The 15,259-nt window shown below is 41.1% G+C and overlaps 2 pseudogenes; both read right to left on the bottom strand.

Moving 5' to 3' along the window:
* Positions 1–6,777: 6,777 nt before the first annotated feature.
* Positions 6,778–8,901, bottom strand: LOC113873877 (annotated as a pseudogene).
* Positions 8,902–9,406: 505 nt separating this feature from the next.
* Positions 9,407–13,476, bottom strand: LOC113871545 (annotated as a pseudogene).
* Between the last annotated feature and the right edge of the window lie 1,783 nt (positions 13,477–15,259).

Below are 15,259 nucleotides of genomic sequence, written 5' to 3'. Positions count from 1 at the left end.
AAGAGGCCCAATTCACTACCATGGTAAAAGTGATAATAACTTGCAAAATGAGAGCACAATTCACCCGACAAGAAAATATGTTCAAAATGGTAGGGACAGTAAATATGTACAAAAATGAGAATGAGTAGGAGTTAGATGGGAAATTCAATCAGAGCATAAAAGCAAAATACGAAAGAGAACTAGATTAAAATGAAAATAGAAGAAATGAAATAAGGGAAATATATTTTTTTTAATTTTTTTATTATTATTAGTATTGTGCAGGAAAAGTAAGCTACAAATAAATGCAAAATAGAGACAAAGAGTTCACCCCCCTTTTATAGATGGTGTATTCAAAGTTCAGGGTAAAATGATGCTCCTCTTGATGGAACTGAGGGCATCTCTGCACAATGATAACAAGAGTTCAAAAAAAAAGAACGAAAAGGGAGGTAACATAACTGTTTGAAGGAAAATAACATAAAAGCAGGAACGGAAAGACAATAAAAGGAGAAGTGGTTCCTAATTACTTGGGAAAATAAAAGAAAATAAGTACAAGCAGAGAAATAAAAGAAAACACGAAAAGTGGACTAAATGGCATCTTCATCAGAGGTGGATGAGGTGGCGCCTTCATCTTCTTCTACTTCTTCTGCTTCCTCTGAGGAACTGGAGTTGCGGACATCTCTGGGAGCATTGGGATTGAATGGGGGCAAGTCATTCTGAACAGCAGCTCGGAGGAAAGGGGCAGGGAAATGGTGGGCCTGATATATCTGGTCTGAAGTCATCCCCATCTTCTTGCCAATGTTCAGCATCATGGTCTCCATGAGGAGGAGCATGTTGGTTTGACCAGAGTGGATGGCAGACTGCCTCTGTGCTATTTGCTGCTGCTGCTCCTTGATTGTTGCAGGGGTCTCCTTCTTGTATTCGGGTGGCAAGGTGAGACCGGGGTCTGAAGACTTCTTTGGCTTAAATAGGTCCTTTACCAAGGCAGTGGAAATGGGAGGAAGTGCTCTAATTCTCTGCTGGTAATCTCCAAAATCAACACCTGCATCCTGGCACAACATAGTGATTAGAGAGGGAAAAGCTAAAGAATCTCTGCTCCTTTTAAGGACTTCCAGCATGGCGCTGCTGATGACCTCCCCAACATGGATGGGCATGCCAGTGAGAATAGCATAGATGAGTTCTACCCTCTTTACTGTAATGGTGGAGGTGTGGATGACTGGCATGAATGAGCTGACAACAAAGATACTCCACACCTTGGCAGGAGGGAGAAGGTGTTGAGTGGTCAGATTCTTGGGCTGCATTTTACAATCAAATTCCCAATTTTCTCCTTCAATGCAGATTGCTTGAAGTATAGGCTGGTAATCCTTTTCCTTTTGTTTGGATAATGCAGTGAAATCCAATTGGTCAGGTTGCTTCTGCAGAGGAGGGATGTTTAAAACCCTCTGGATGGTGGCTGGAGTGAAACTAACTTGCTTACCCCTGACCATGGTGTGCCTGGGGGGGTAAATGTCATCTTCCAGGCGCAGGGCATTAACATAGAACTCCTGGGTGATGTCCTTCCACCCATTGCCTGCACAAGAAGTGAAAAGTCCCCAGCCACGTCTGTCTATCTCCTCCTGAAACTGTGGAAATGTCCCCTGCTGGATTTCAAAATTCCTGTCTTGGACGATCTGGCGCCTCAGGATGTTCTCTTTGAAATATTGTTCATGCTCTGGGGACCTAAACCTTGGGTCATGAGTAGGAGGGGGTTGTGATGAAGAGGCTTCAGCTGTCCTACTCCTCTTGGTTCTAGGTGTGTTCCTTCGAGGATTGCCCAACATTATCTGCAGAGAAGAGAGAATATGTGAATGAATAGTGCAGGGGCTGCAAAATAATTTGATATCATCTTAAGTGATTTGTGTGCAATAGGGTGTGTAGTGCTACATATGACCCAGAGGGCAATCAATTTCAATCATAGCCTACAAACATAGAGCTCAAATGGTATAGACAAGAGCAATTAAGCACAAAGAATGGTGTGACATACGTACACTATGTATAGCAATCCAATGGATAGTAGAATATGACTATTAAAGTTTTGAAACTCAAGGATCATAATGCAGCAATTAGTGAAATTAAAGTCATGAAAAGCATGTTCAACACCCAGAAAGAGCAACAATTATGGTTAATTTTGTAATATGCATGAGAATCAAGTGCAGCAAAAGTAAAATGGCATGGGATTGAAAAGCAAAACAGCAAAATGGAGGGGTCACAACTAAATGGAAATAGGCACGAACCAAATTTAGGCATTAACACACATGAACAAGAAGTTTAAAAGCATTATTGGCATGTTTAGAGCATAAAAATGAGGGAGGGGAGCATAACAAAAACAACAAATGAGAGTCATGGCAAAGAGGAAGTGGGCGTGGCCACTATTGGGGCCAAAAGTGGGAACGCTCACTCGAATGGGATTAATACGCCCCTTTGGGTGTAGTTTAGTGACCTCTCCCTCTCTAATTCAAGTAAGAATGCTCAATTATACAAGAATTACACCTCAATTTCAAGAAAAAACAAGTAAAATTGAAAAGCCCCAAATTGGGGAATCTATGAACCCTAACCATAAATGGAGAGAAATTGAGAGAATTACCTTGTTTGAAGCCTTGGGTGTGGTGAGGGAAGGTGCGTTTTGGGCTTAGGAGTGAGTGGGTGTGAGTGAAAATGGTGCGTGTTGGGTGTTGGGCGATGTGAATGCGTCGTGAATGGGAGGAGCGTGTGTGAAATAGTGAGCGTGTTCACTTTGAAGGGAATTAGTGCCTACTATGGGTTGGGCCAAAGGGGAATAGTGCAAATGGTGTACGTGCCTACTCTAAACAAGTAACGTGGGGCACCTAAAAAGCTAAAATTTGGTTCCAAATTGCGCGTAGCCACTTTCATCCAAGAAAGTGACAACTACAGTGAGGGTGTGAGGCATGCCATTTGCGCGTGGCTACTTTGAAGCTCCAAAGTGGGAACTCCAGAGAGGCATCTTTTGTGGAGATTTGCGCGTGGCTACTTTGGTTCTCCAAAGTGGGAACTCCAGAGAAGGCTACAATGCAAAATGATTTGCGCGTGGCTACTTTGAAGCTCCAAAGTGGGAACTCCAGAGAGGCATCTTTGCAAAGAGAATTGCGCGTGGTTACTTTGAGAGCCCGTAGTAACCACGCGCATCATGATTGAGCTCCTGGGCGCCAAAGTGGTCACTCCCACTCTTAAAAGTGGGAACTACAGAGAAGGAGTTGCTTACCTTGAGCCAAAGTAGCCACTATAGCCTACGAGAGTGGCCACTTTCATGAAGGATGAATTCCATCTAGCAAGAATGAGTGCCCAAAGTGGTGCTGCTGCTAGAATTCCTACAAAATTGTGCATCCACAAAGAATTATTTACACAAAATTGAAGCATATCAGAAATTGCTTAGCTCATTACACCTCAAATGAAGACAAAAATGTAATTGAAAGAATGCAAAGGAGAAATAATGAAAAGACAAAATTGCTTATCCACTTGTGAGTTGCTTCTCACAAAGCGCTTCTTTAACGTCATTAGCTTGACGTGTGAAGTGATTTACTCATGGCAAGGGTCTTGGTTGGAGGTAATGATGGGGCAATACACATCCATCTCTTCAATCTCCTCCACAGGAACTGAGTTCTCTAAAAAATGCTTCAGGCGATGTCCATTCACTGTGAAACATTTGGTAGTGGATTCACTCTTGATTTCCACTGCACCATTAGGAAACACCTGTGTGACTATAAATGGACCAATCCACCTTGAGCGAAGCTTTCCAGGCATGAATTTGAGGCGGGAGTTGAACAAGAGCACTTTTTGACCAACACAAAATTCTTTCCTGGCTATCAACTTGTCATGGTATCTCTTGGTTCTCTCCTTATAAATTCTGGAATTTTCATATGCCTCTAGACGTAACTCTTCCAACTCTTGTAATTGAAGCTTTCTTTGCTCTCCAGCTGAGTCATAGTGCATATTACAAGCCTTCACTGCCCAGTATGCCTTGTGCTCTATTTCTACTGGTAAATGGCAAGCCTTGCCAAAGATTATTCTGTAAGGAGACATGCCCAAGGGTGCTTTGAATGCAGTTCTGTGTGCCCACAAGGCATCATCTAGCCTGCGACTCCAATCTTTTCTGTGGGGCTGTACAACTCTTTCAAGTATTTTCTTTATTTCTCTGTTGGAAAGTTCTGCTTGGCCATTCGTTTGCGGGTGGTAGGCTGTGGAAACTTTGTGCAGAACTCCATATTTTCTCAGCAGGACCTCCATTGTCTTGTTGCAAAAATGACTCCCTTGGTCACTAATGATGGTACCTGGGATGCCAAACCTGCAAAATAGGTTGGAGCGAACAAATTCTGCAACAACTCTAGCATCATTAGTCTTGGTAGCTTTAGCTTCTACCCATTTTGAAACATAGTCAACAGCAAGTAAAATGTATAAGAAACCAAAGGAAGAGGGAAAGGGACCCATGAAGTCAATACCCCAGACATCAAAGATGTCACAATATAGGATAGGTTGCTGAGGCATTTCCTGTCTCCTGGTGATCATTCCTCCTGACCTCTGGCAACTCTCACAGACAGAATATGTTCGCCAAGAGTCCTTGAAAATGGAGGGCCAGTATAATCCTGAGTCCAACACCTTTCTTGCTATTCTTTGAGGTTCAAGGTGTCCTCCCACAACCGAATTGTGGCAAAACTGCAGTATGGATGGGATTTCCTCATCAGGGACGCATCTTCTGATCACTTGATCATTACAGAACTTCCATAAGTAAGGGTCGTCCCACACATAATGTTTGGCATCGCTCTTAATTTTGTCCCTTTGAATTTTTGATGCATTTATAGGGAAAATTCCTGAAACCAAAAAATTAACCAAATCAGCATACCAAGGTACATGTGATGTGCACAACTCTAAGAGTTGTTCATCAGGAAAATCATCCTTGAGGGGAATGAGTTCAGGGACTCCCTCTATTCTGCTTAAGTGGTCTGCTACCAAGTTTTGTGCTCCACTTCTATCTTTAATCTCCAAGTCAAATTCTTGAAGTAAGAGCATCCATCTTATCAGCCTGGGTTTAGAATCTGTCTTTTTTAGCAAAAACTTCAAAGCAGAATGATCAGTGAACACCACAACTTTTGACCCTAACATATATGATCTAAATTTATCTAATGCAAATACGATGGCCAACAATTCCTTTTCAGTTGTGGTGTAATTGGATTGTGCAGTGTCTAAGGTCCTAGAAGCATAATAAATGACATGAGGGACCTTACCAACCCGCTGTGCAAGGACAGCTCCCACTGCATAATTTGAGGCATCACACATCAGCTCAAAGGGTATTGACCAATCTGGAGGTTGGATGATTGGTGTGGTGGTTAAGGCTTTTTTAAGGAAGTTGAAAGCCTCCTTGCAGTCCTCATCAAAGTCGAATTCAACATCTTTTTGCAGCAGCTTTGAAAGAGGAATTGCAATCTTGGAAAAATTCTGGATAAACCTCCTGTAAAATCCTGCATGGCCCAAAAAAGAACGAACCTCCCTCACGCATGAGGGGTAAGGAAGGTGTGAAATAACATCCAATTTTGCAGGATCAACCTCAATACCTTTTTCAGAGATTATGTGTCCTAGAACTACACCCTGCTCTACCATGAAATGACATTTCTCAAAGTTAAGTACAAGGTTAGTTTCAATACACCTCTTCAAGACTTTTTCTAAATTGACTAAACATGCATAAAAGGAGGTGCCATAAACTGTGATATCATCCATGAATACCTCTATGCAATGCTCCACTAAATCAGAAAAAATACTCAACATGCATCTCTGGAATGTGCCAGGAGCATTACATAGGCCAAAAGGCATTCTTCGATAAGCGAAGGTGCCAAAGGGACATGTAAATGTGGTTTTCTCCTGGTCTTGAGGGGCAATACAAATTTGAAAATAACCAGAGTAACCATCTAGAAAGCAATAGTGGGATTTACCTGCCAATCTTTCAAGCATTTGATCAATGAAAGGTAATGGAAAATGGTCCTTCCTTGTGGCCTGGTTCAGCCGCCGGTAGTCTATGCAGACTCTCCAGCTGTTCTGGACTCTGGTGGGTATCATTTCATTCTTCTCATTCCTGACCACTGTAAGTCCAGATTTCTTTGGGACCACTTGCACAGGGCTAACCCAAGTGCTATCAGAGATTGGGTAAATGATCCCAGCTTGAAGCAACTTGGTGACCTCCTTCTTCACCACATCTAGGATGATGGGATTCACCCTCCTTTGAGGTTGTCTCACCGGTTTAGCATCTTCTTCTAACAAAATTCTATGCATGCACATGGAGGGACTAATTCCTGGTATATCAGCAAGTGTCCACCCAATGGCTCTTTTGTGCTTTTTTATCACTTCTAGCAACTTCTCCTCTTGATCACTATCAAGCTTGGTGGAGATGATAACTGGGAGCTTTTCATTTGGTTCCAAATAGACATATTTCAAATGCTCCGGTAAAGGCTTTAACTCTAATGTGGGAGGTTGCTCTATAGATGGAAGTGATTTAGCCTTTTCATTTGACAAAATTTCTGCAACATTCAAATCAAAGGGGTTAGATTCAACTGTATTTGCTACATCCAATACTTTACATTCTACCCCTATGGAATCATCAATTTCATCAACATTAAAAATTTCAGAGCTTTCATTCAAATAATCAGAATTTTCAGCATAAGTATCATACAAAGAATTTTCATATGATTCACAAACAAAAGCATCTACACAATGGGAAAAGTTAAGAAAAGAGTTTCTCAAAATTTCGGTCCAGCTCTCATCCACTAATGCATCAAATACATCAATATGGAAGACAGAATGTTCTTCAATCGGATGTTTCATGGCATCCAATATGTTGAAGCGCACAATGTTATCCCCAAATTCCATGGTGAGTGAACCGGCATGTACATCAATCTTCGTTCTTGCAGTCTTCAAGAACGGTCTTCCCAAAATGATAGGTGCAGAATTTTTGAGTGACTCTTCTTCTTGCATGTCAAGGATGTAGAAGTCAGCTGGAAATATGAGGTCATTCACCTTCACCAACACATCTTCAACAAGTCCAGCTGGGTGTGTTGTGCTTCTATTGGCCAACTGAATCACTACACCTGTGGGCTGCAAGGGACCAAGAGATAGAGAAGAAAAAATAGACAATGGCATAACATTAATGGATGCTCCTAGATCTAGCATTGCATTGTCTATCCTATTATTACCAATGATGCATGGAATAGTAAATGTTCCTGGGTCTTTACACTTCTCAGGCATTGTGGTTCTTTGTTTCTCAAAAAGTGCAGAAACATTCCTACCCATGTTGATTCTTTCATTACCCTTCAGACGCCTTCTATGTGTACATAAATCTTTCAAGAACTTGGCGTACTTGGGTATTTGTTTAATTGCCTCCAGCAAGGGTATGTTTACCTCAACTTTTCTGAAAGTGTCCAAGATTTCTTTGTCACTCTCCTCAGCTTTCTTACTTGGTTTGGCAATCATAACCCTTTGAGGGAAAGGTGGTGGAATTGCCCTTTCAGCTTCTTCTACCACTTCTTGAGTGGTGGGTGCATTTTCTTCCTCCCTTTCATCAACCAAGGGGCTTGGGATCACCTTCTCCCTAGGCATTTCAGGCTCTTGCATTACCTTCCCAGACCGCAGAGTAATTGCACTGACATTCTTTGGGTTTGTGACTGTCTGTGCTGGGAGGTCGCCTGAACCTTGGGACTGAATTTGATTTATAGAGGAAGCCAACTGTCCCATCTGGTTCTCAATTGTTCTGATACTGGCCTCTGTGCGCTGTTGAAAATTAATGTTGCTCATGGCCATTTGCTTCACAAGCTCCTCCAATGATGGCTCATTTTCTGACAAGAAGAGGCTTGGGATGAGGATGCTTGCTGCTGTTGGTGAGGTTGTTGCCCATGTTGTTGATCATTCCATTGGCGTGGCTGATGTGGCCTACCTTGACCAGCTTGGTAATTGTTGCTTTGCTGATTTTGCTGGTTGGAATTTCCTCCCCACCTCAAGGTTGGATGATTTCTCCAGCCCGGGTTGTACCGGTTTGAAGAAAGATCCCAGTTTGGTTGTTGCTGTTGCTGCTGAAAAGGAAATTTGTTAGTGTAAATATTTGCAGCATAGGCCTGGGGGTTACCTTCAGGAGTATCTGACTCCTGCAATGTGGGGCAGCTGTCTGTATAATGATCTGCAACTGAGCATATTCCACAAAGTGTAGCTGGAACTGGTGGTGGAGGTGTTGCAGAGATAGCACTCTTTTGCATTGCAGCTAATTGCTTTACCATGGAGGCTAGCTCATCAATCTTGTGCTCCAATTTGTTTGGTTCTGTAGCTTGAACTTCATGCACACCTCTAGTAACACAAGAATTCTGTCTAGTTGCAAATTGTTGGGAGTTGGCAGCCATGTTTTCTATCAAGTTCCTGGCTGCCACAGGGGTCTTGTTTACCAAAGCTCCTCCACTCGCTGCATCGATCATACTCCTATCCATTGGGTGTAATCCCTCATAGAAGTACTGGATCAGCAATTGATCGCTAATTTGGTGTTGGGGGCAGCTTACACATAGTCTTTTAAACCTCTCCCAGTATTCATAGAGTTTCTCTTTCTAGCTGCCTAATTCCACAAATCTCCTTTCTTATGGATGCAGCTCGGGAGGCCGGAAAGAACTTCTCTAGAAAGAGTCTTTTGAGGTTGTCCCAACTTGTTATTGATCCCGGTGGAAGGTAGTACAACCAGTCCTTTGCAGTGTCCATTAATGAGAAAGGGAAGGCCTTCAATTTGACATGCTCCTCTGGGACACCTTGAGGTCGCATGGTGGAGCAAACAATATGAAACTCCTTCAAGTGTTTGTGAGGGTCTTCACCTGCAAAACCATGGAATTTAGGTAGAAGGTGAATTAATCCAGTTTTTAAAACAAAAGGGGCATCTACATCTGGATATTGGATGCACAATGTTTGGTATGTGACATCCGGTGCAGCTAGCTCCTTAAGAGTCCTCTCGTCACCTGCCATTGCTCCAAAACTAGAGTTAAGTGAAAATGGAGAAGAGTAAATAGAATTTGGTGTCACAGATTACAAAGATGCAGTAGGTGATGATAATGATTCAGAGTGTTCAGAGTGATCCCTATGTGTCCTAAGGTTCCTATAAAAAGTCCTATCAATCTCCTGGTCTAATGGATACAAATCTCAAGGGTTTGATCGGGTCATGCACTAGATATCAACTAACTAAATTGAAAGCAAATTGAGTAAATGAAATGACAAGAACAATTTAAAATTTCTTTGCAGAATTCTGCAGAATTATGCAGCAAAAAGTGCAGAAAAACAGAGAAATATGCAGTAAAATGAGTGCAGAAAATTGAAAGTGAGTAATTGAAAAATTGTGGCACTAGAATGAAGGGAATGATGCAGAAAATCATGCAATGATAATGTAGAAATAGACCATAAAATTCGTATGACTATCAACACAATACAAACACTCAAAATGAAACAAACGTACTAACATGCAAAACACAAAAACAGAGCACCAATCATGTTCAACATAAGTTCAGTACCAAAAATTCCCTGGCAACGGCGCCAATTTGATGAAACGATTTTTACTACTCGTCATGCAAAAGATTGTCATTAATCCTCATCAAATATGCAAAGAAATGAATGCAGTACTAGGGTGTTATCCTAGGTCGTCTCCAAGGAATTTTTGGTTGGGAACATACATCGAACAAGTGTAAACATGTATTTTAAAGCAAGTAAATTGGGGGGAGGTTTGTCAATTTCCAGATTTTAATCAAGAGCAAAGTGTAAATTTAATGAAATTCAATCAATTAAAAAGAGTAATCCCTAGTCAAGCAATGAGTTCTATCATTATTCTTTCTAATGATTCAATAATCCCCTTTTTTCCCCTTGAATTAAGTTAATCTAACAAGCGAAGACTAACTTTAACATCCCAATTAAAATTAAGCATCTTAATGGGCTCCAATCTCTATCCCAAAGATTAAGCAACCTCAAGGATTAATCAAAATTAAGCAATTTTGAATTAGAATTTCGTTAAGTAAATTAGGGTTCATTAAGCAATGTTCCCTTCATGCAAATTCCATTTCATTCAGAGATTGGGGTTAATAAATTCAAGGAAAGAAAGATTTGTATTGCAATTAATCCCAAGAATTCAAGATTCATGTGCATTGACTAGGAATTACAAGAAAGTTTAGCCCTCCATATGGATGGGCTTCACAAATGAGAGAAAGAAATGCAAGAACGTAAACATCATTAATGTAAACTTAACAAAAATCAAAGGAGAAATTGGAAATTAAAACCTATAGAGGACCCTTGGCTGTCACCCAAGACTCCAATGTCGTAAGCAATTATCCCAATTTGGCAAAGGAAAAATGTGTAAAGTGTCAAAAGTCCCGTACCCTAATTCCTAAAATCTATTTATAGTGGATGACATGTCACCAAAGTGTCCACTTTTGCCTTTGAAAGTGTCCACTTTGGGCCTTGAAAGTGTCCACGCGCAGAATGGAAGGAATGCCGCTTCTCTGGAGTTGCTACTATTTGTGCTGAAAGTAGCTACTTTGGTGCGCGTAGCTACTTTGAGAGCCCATAGTAACCACGCGCAGGAAGGCTTCAAAATCAGCGTCCTGGAGCTTCTGAAGTTGCCACTTTTGGTCTTGAAAGTAGCTACTTTGGATGCGCGTAGCCACTTTGAGAGCCCATAGTGACCACGCGCATCATGCTTCAAAATTGGCGTCCCTGGAGCTTCTGGAGTTGCCACTTTTGCTCCTCAAAGTGGCTACTTTGTGGGCAACTTTCATCCAAGGACCAAGATTTCTCAAATTTAACTTGGGCATTCTGCAAAATCATCAAGATAATTAAAATTGCAATCTATATCTATGTATTTAAATGCAAATTAACCAAAAATTAATAAACCTATGATATTTATTCAAAATGTGATTTCTATATTATTTTCACTATCTAAGTCCATTTTTTCTATCAAGAAGCATAAAAAAGGCAAGTAAAAATATAATAAAAAGTGGATTCATCAGTCTTCAGCCTTTCCCACTGCAACATTGCTTCAACTTTGAAAGGATCAACTGCAATTCCTTTAGCCGAAATAACATGACCAAGGAACTTCACTTCTTCTAGCCAAAACTCACACTTAGACAATTTAGCATACAACTGTTTCTCTCTTAAAATACTAAGTACAGTCCTCAAATGTTCTGCATGTTCCTTTGATGAACTAGAATAAATCAAAATATCATCAATAAAGACTACCACAAATTGATCCAAAAAATGTCTAAAGATCCGATTCATGTAGTCCATAAACACAGCTGGAGCATTTGTGACTCAAAGGGCATCACTATATACTCATAGTGGCCATATCTAGTGCGGAAAGCAGTCTTAGGAATATCTTCATCCTTCACTCGGATCTGATGGTACCTAGTCTTCAAATCAATCTTAAAGAATACCTTAGCACCTCTCAGCTGGTCCATCAAATCATCGATTCGCGGCAATGAGTACTTATTCTTAATTGTCAACTTATTCAACTTGCGATAATCAACACATAATCTAGAACTTCCATCTTTCTTTTTGTACCAAGAGAACTGGTGCTCCCTAAGGCAATACACTCGGCCTAATCATCTGTTTCCGAATTAGGTCCTCGATCTGCTCCTTAAGCTCCATCAACTCTTTTGGCGTCATTCTGTAAGGTGCTATAGACACTGGCTCAGCTCCAGGAATCAAATCTATAGAAAACTCCACCTCTCTACGTGGAGGTATTCTAGGAATATCCTCTGGGAAAATCTCAGGGAATTCCCGTACTACTGGTATTGACTGAAGGTTTTGCTCCACTTCTGCATTCATAACTCCCAACAAAACAAAACAAGATACTCCCTCACCTAAGGATGTTTCTACTTGGCGAGTATAAATCAATTCTACACAGCCTTGCTGCTTAGGAAAGATTAAACACCTCTGGCCACAATCAATTAGCACACGATTGGCAGTTAGCCAATCCATACCCAGGATTACATCTAACCCTGACATCGGCATACAAATAAGATTTACTTTGTACTTTTGTCCCTCAATTACTATAGGACACTTAACACAAACCGTTGAAGTCTTAATCGAACTTAAAGTAGGTGTCGACACTACCAATTCACATCCTAGATCGCTCAACAGTAACCCTAAGTTTCTCACACAAATGTCTACAATAAAAAAGTGCGTGGCTCCAGAATCAAACAATACAGAAAGAGAAGTACCTGCCACTACCACTGTCCCCTGAACGAGGTCTGCCGCCTGAGCTGCCTCTGATGCAGAAGTAGTGAATACACGTCCCTCTACTCTCGATCTGGTTGTCGTCGGAGCCCTAGTCGCTTTAGGCCTAACAGCGTGCAAGGCGCTAGCAGAAGATGAAACTACCCCATTAGGCGCAGGACAGTCCCTAACAAGATGCCCTGACTGTTCACACGAGAAGCAAACTCTGACATCAGTTTGTGGGCACTGGCTCAGGTAGTGTGGCCCACCACACCTGAAACATCTAACAATCTGCAGCACTGAGGCTCTAGGAGTGGAAGAAGTTGCTCCTCTAGGCTGAAATGCAGAAGTAGCAGTCTTTACTGGCACCAGGGCTGATGCTGCCGATTCTCTCGACTGAGATGGTCGAGACTGCTGTTGGCGTAGCGACCCACTGTAAAGGCCCTTCTTAGCACCCTTACTTCCATTACCATAGCTAGTAGTAGCTCTACTAGATGGAGCCTTCCCAACTCCACCAACATCCTCTACATTAAGACTCTCTATAATGGTGGCTTGATCTACCAAGTCAGCAAATTTCGTGATCCTGAGTGGGATCAAAATCCTCTTTATGTCAGTTCTCAGCTCGTCTGAAAACCTCTGACATCTCCACTCCTCCGAGGTCGGGTGAGAATAAAATCTGTAGAGCCACTCAAACTGTATTGCATACTCATAGACTGATGAGTTTCCTTGCACCAAGTTTAGAAACTCCTGCTCTTTGGCAGCACGAACATGAGAAGGGAAAAACTTTCCCAGAAAACTACTTCTAAGTACAGCCTAAGTGATAACTTCACCTCGGGCCTCCAACATAGCACGAGCTCCATGCCACCACATCTCTGCATCCCCTGTCAGCATATAAGTAGCATATAACACCTTCCTCTCCTTGGCGTAACCCATAGTTAGGAAGATCTTCTCGATCTCCCTAATCCAGAGTTCAACAGCATCTAGTCCATCCATCCCCGTGAATTGAGGAGGATCATTCTTCCTGAACTCTGACAACCCTTGGTATTCAGGAGGAGGTGCAGCTGAGGCAGCAGCTGCTGCTGCCTATGCTGCAGTAGCGGCTTGGTTTGCAGCTTGCTGCTACTGAATCATATCTAGACTCTGCCTCACAGTGGCTGCCATGGCCTCCATGGTGTGAGCCATTTGGTTCACGTCAGCAGGAGGAGGAGGGTTTGCAGTAGATCTTCTCGGTCTAGCCATCCTAATATATAGACTAGCTTAGATTACTAACGTTTAACACATTCAGCAATACCACTATATAGCTATATTCACAGATTCAACTTACAGTGATATATTCATGTGTAGTATATAATAACAATTTAATCAATTTAGCACTGAGCATAACATCATATCAGCATTCACATAGCATAGCAAACACACTTATCTCCGCAATCATTTACAGCATAGCTTAACAACCTATTATTCATGCAGCATGAATCGCCTATAGCTCACCCAAGTATCATATACCAAATTTCTTACATCTGTCGTGTCTGAGAACCAAGGTGATCAAGCTCGTTCCCTCATAACCTGATGATTAGAAATTATGATATATGATTCACAACTAAAATTCACATGTCTAATATGCACAACTGACGCCTAACAACCTCACCCCGTAGGTTTACCTAGACCATGCTCTGATACCACTAAAATGTCACGACCCCTTTTATAAGGAACCGAGAACATTGTTTCTACATCACAAACTTATTTAAGATAAATAAATAATAGAGAATATAAGTATAAAATTCACTTCTCATTCAAAATAAAACAAAGTTTCTTACAACAAATATCCAATAAAACAACATAATATTACATTTAGTTCATAATATTCAAAATACCCAAAATTATACTACGTAGCTCCCTCTACATAAGGTCTCAAAATATAAGGAAAAAGGACTTTGATGCAATATTACTTGACTCTAGCTTCTAACATTTCTTCACTCGCCCTCAGCCTGTGAAGTAGATGCAACACTTGCTACATTTGCTCACGTACCACTGTACGATCATCGCAGTACAGACGCACACAACAACATAGAAAGAAATGCAAAGGTGAGCTTACCAAACATAAAATAAAATCATATATATAGAGTAAAATATTTCTTATAGCAATGACCTTATGCATTTTTAGCCCATCTAATGCACAGCATGAAAACGGTTTCCAACTGGTTTCACAGCCTAAGTAATCTAGAAGGAACCGAGCCGGTCCAGGAGCGACCCATTTCAGTATCTGGATCCAGACAGCACAGCACAACAGCTCAGCATGAACTTACCGTTACACGTCTACCGACCTAAACATGTAACTCGGCTCTATAATGATGCACACTGCTAAACTTATTTTAACAGCTCAGCTAAGGCATGTTTAAGATAGATCAGCCAAAATCTCAGCATTTTAAATCAATTAACAGCAGCTAAGCTTAGAAAATAGCTTTTATTCAATAGATCTAACAAAATCATATCAAAGCATCTTGAAATAGCATATTAAACTATTCAAAATGTAGTTCATAGGTTAAAGTAAACTCCCCTTACCTCAGAACGATGATTCACACTAGATCTATTGAATATTACTTGTTTTATAGCAAGATTCACCGAAGATTTGGCTTTAGAACGGAGTTTCTCCTAAGAACACCATGAACTTCTATGAGAAAGAGAAGAAGAAGAGAAACGAACGGTAAATCTAGCTTCAAACTTAAAGAAAAATACTTCAAATCCCTCAGAATAGACATAGAATCTCAGATCTGATGAGAAATCTAAGTTTGGGAGGGTCTAATATGAGAGAAAATGGTGATATATGGCCTTAGAACCTTTGAGAACCTTGGATATGAGTAAAGGAATGAAAATTTCGTGTGAAGCCCCCTTTTTATAGAAAATTTTTGTAATTTACTGTTCACCATTGGAATTTACTGTTCATCGTCGGAAACACTGTTCACCGCCTTACTGTTCACGTCGGAAACACTGTTCAGGATACTATTCATGCTGGAAACACTGT

This window comes from Abrus precatorius, unplaced genomic scaffold (assembly GCF_003935025.1).
Source record: "Abrus precatorius isolate BTA unplaced genomic scaffold, Abrus_2018 Scaffold7, whole genome shotgun sequence".
Taxonomy (NCBI): Eukaryota; Viridiplantae; Streptophyta; class Magnoliopsida; order Fabales; family Fabaceae; genus Abrus; species Abrus precatorius.
The sequence above is the reverse complement of the archived record's forward strand: the minus strand, read 5'-3'. Positions and strand labels throughout refer to the sequence as shown.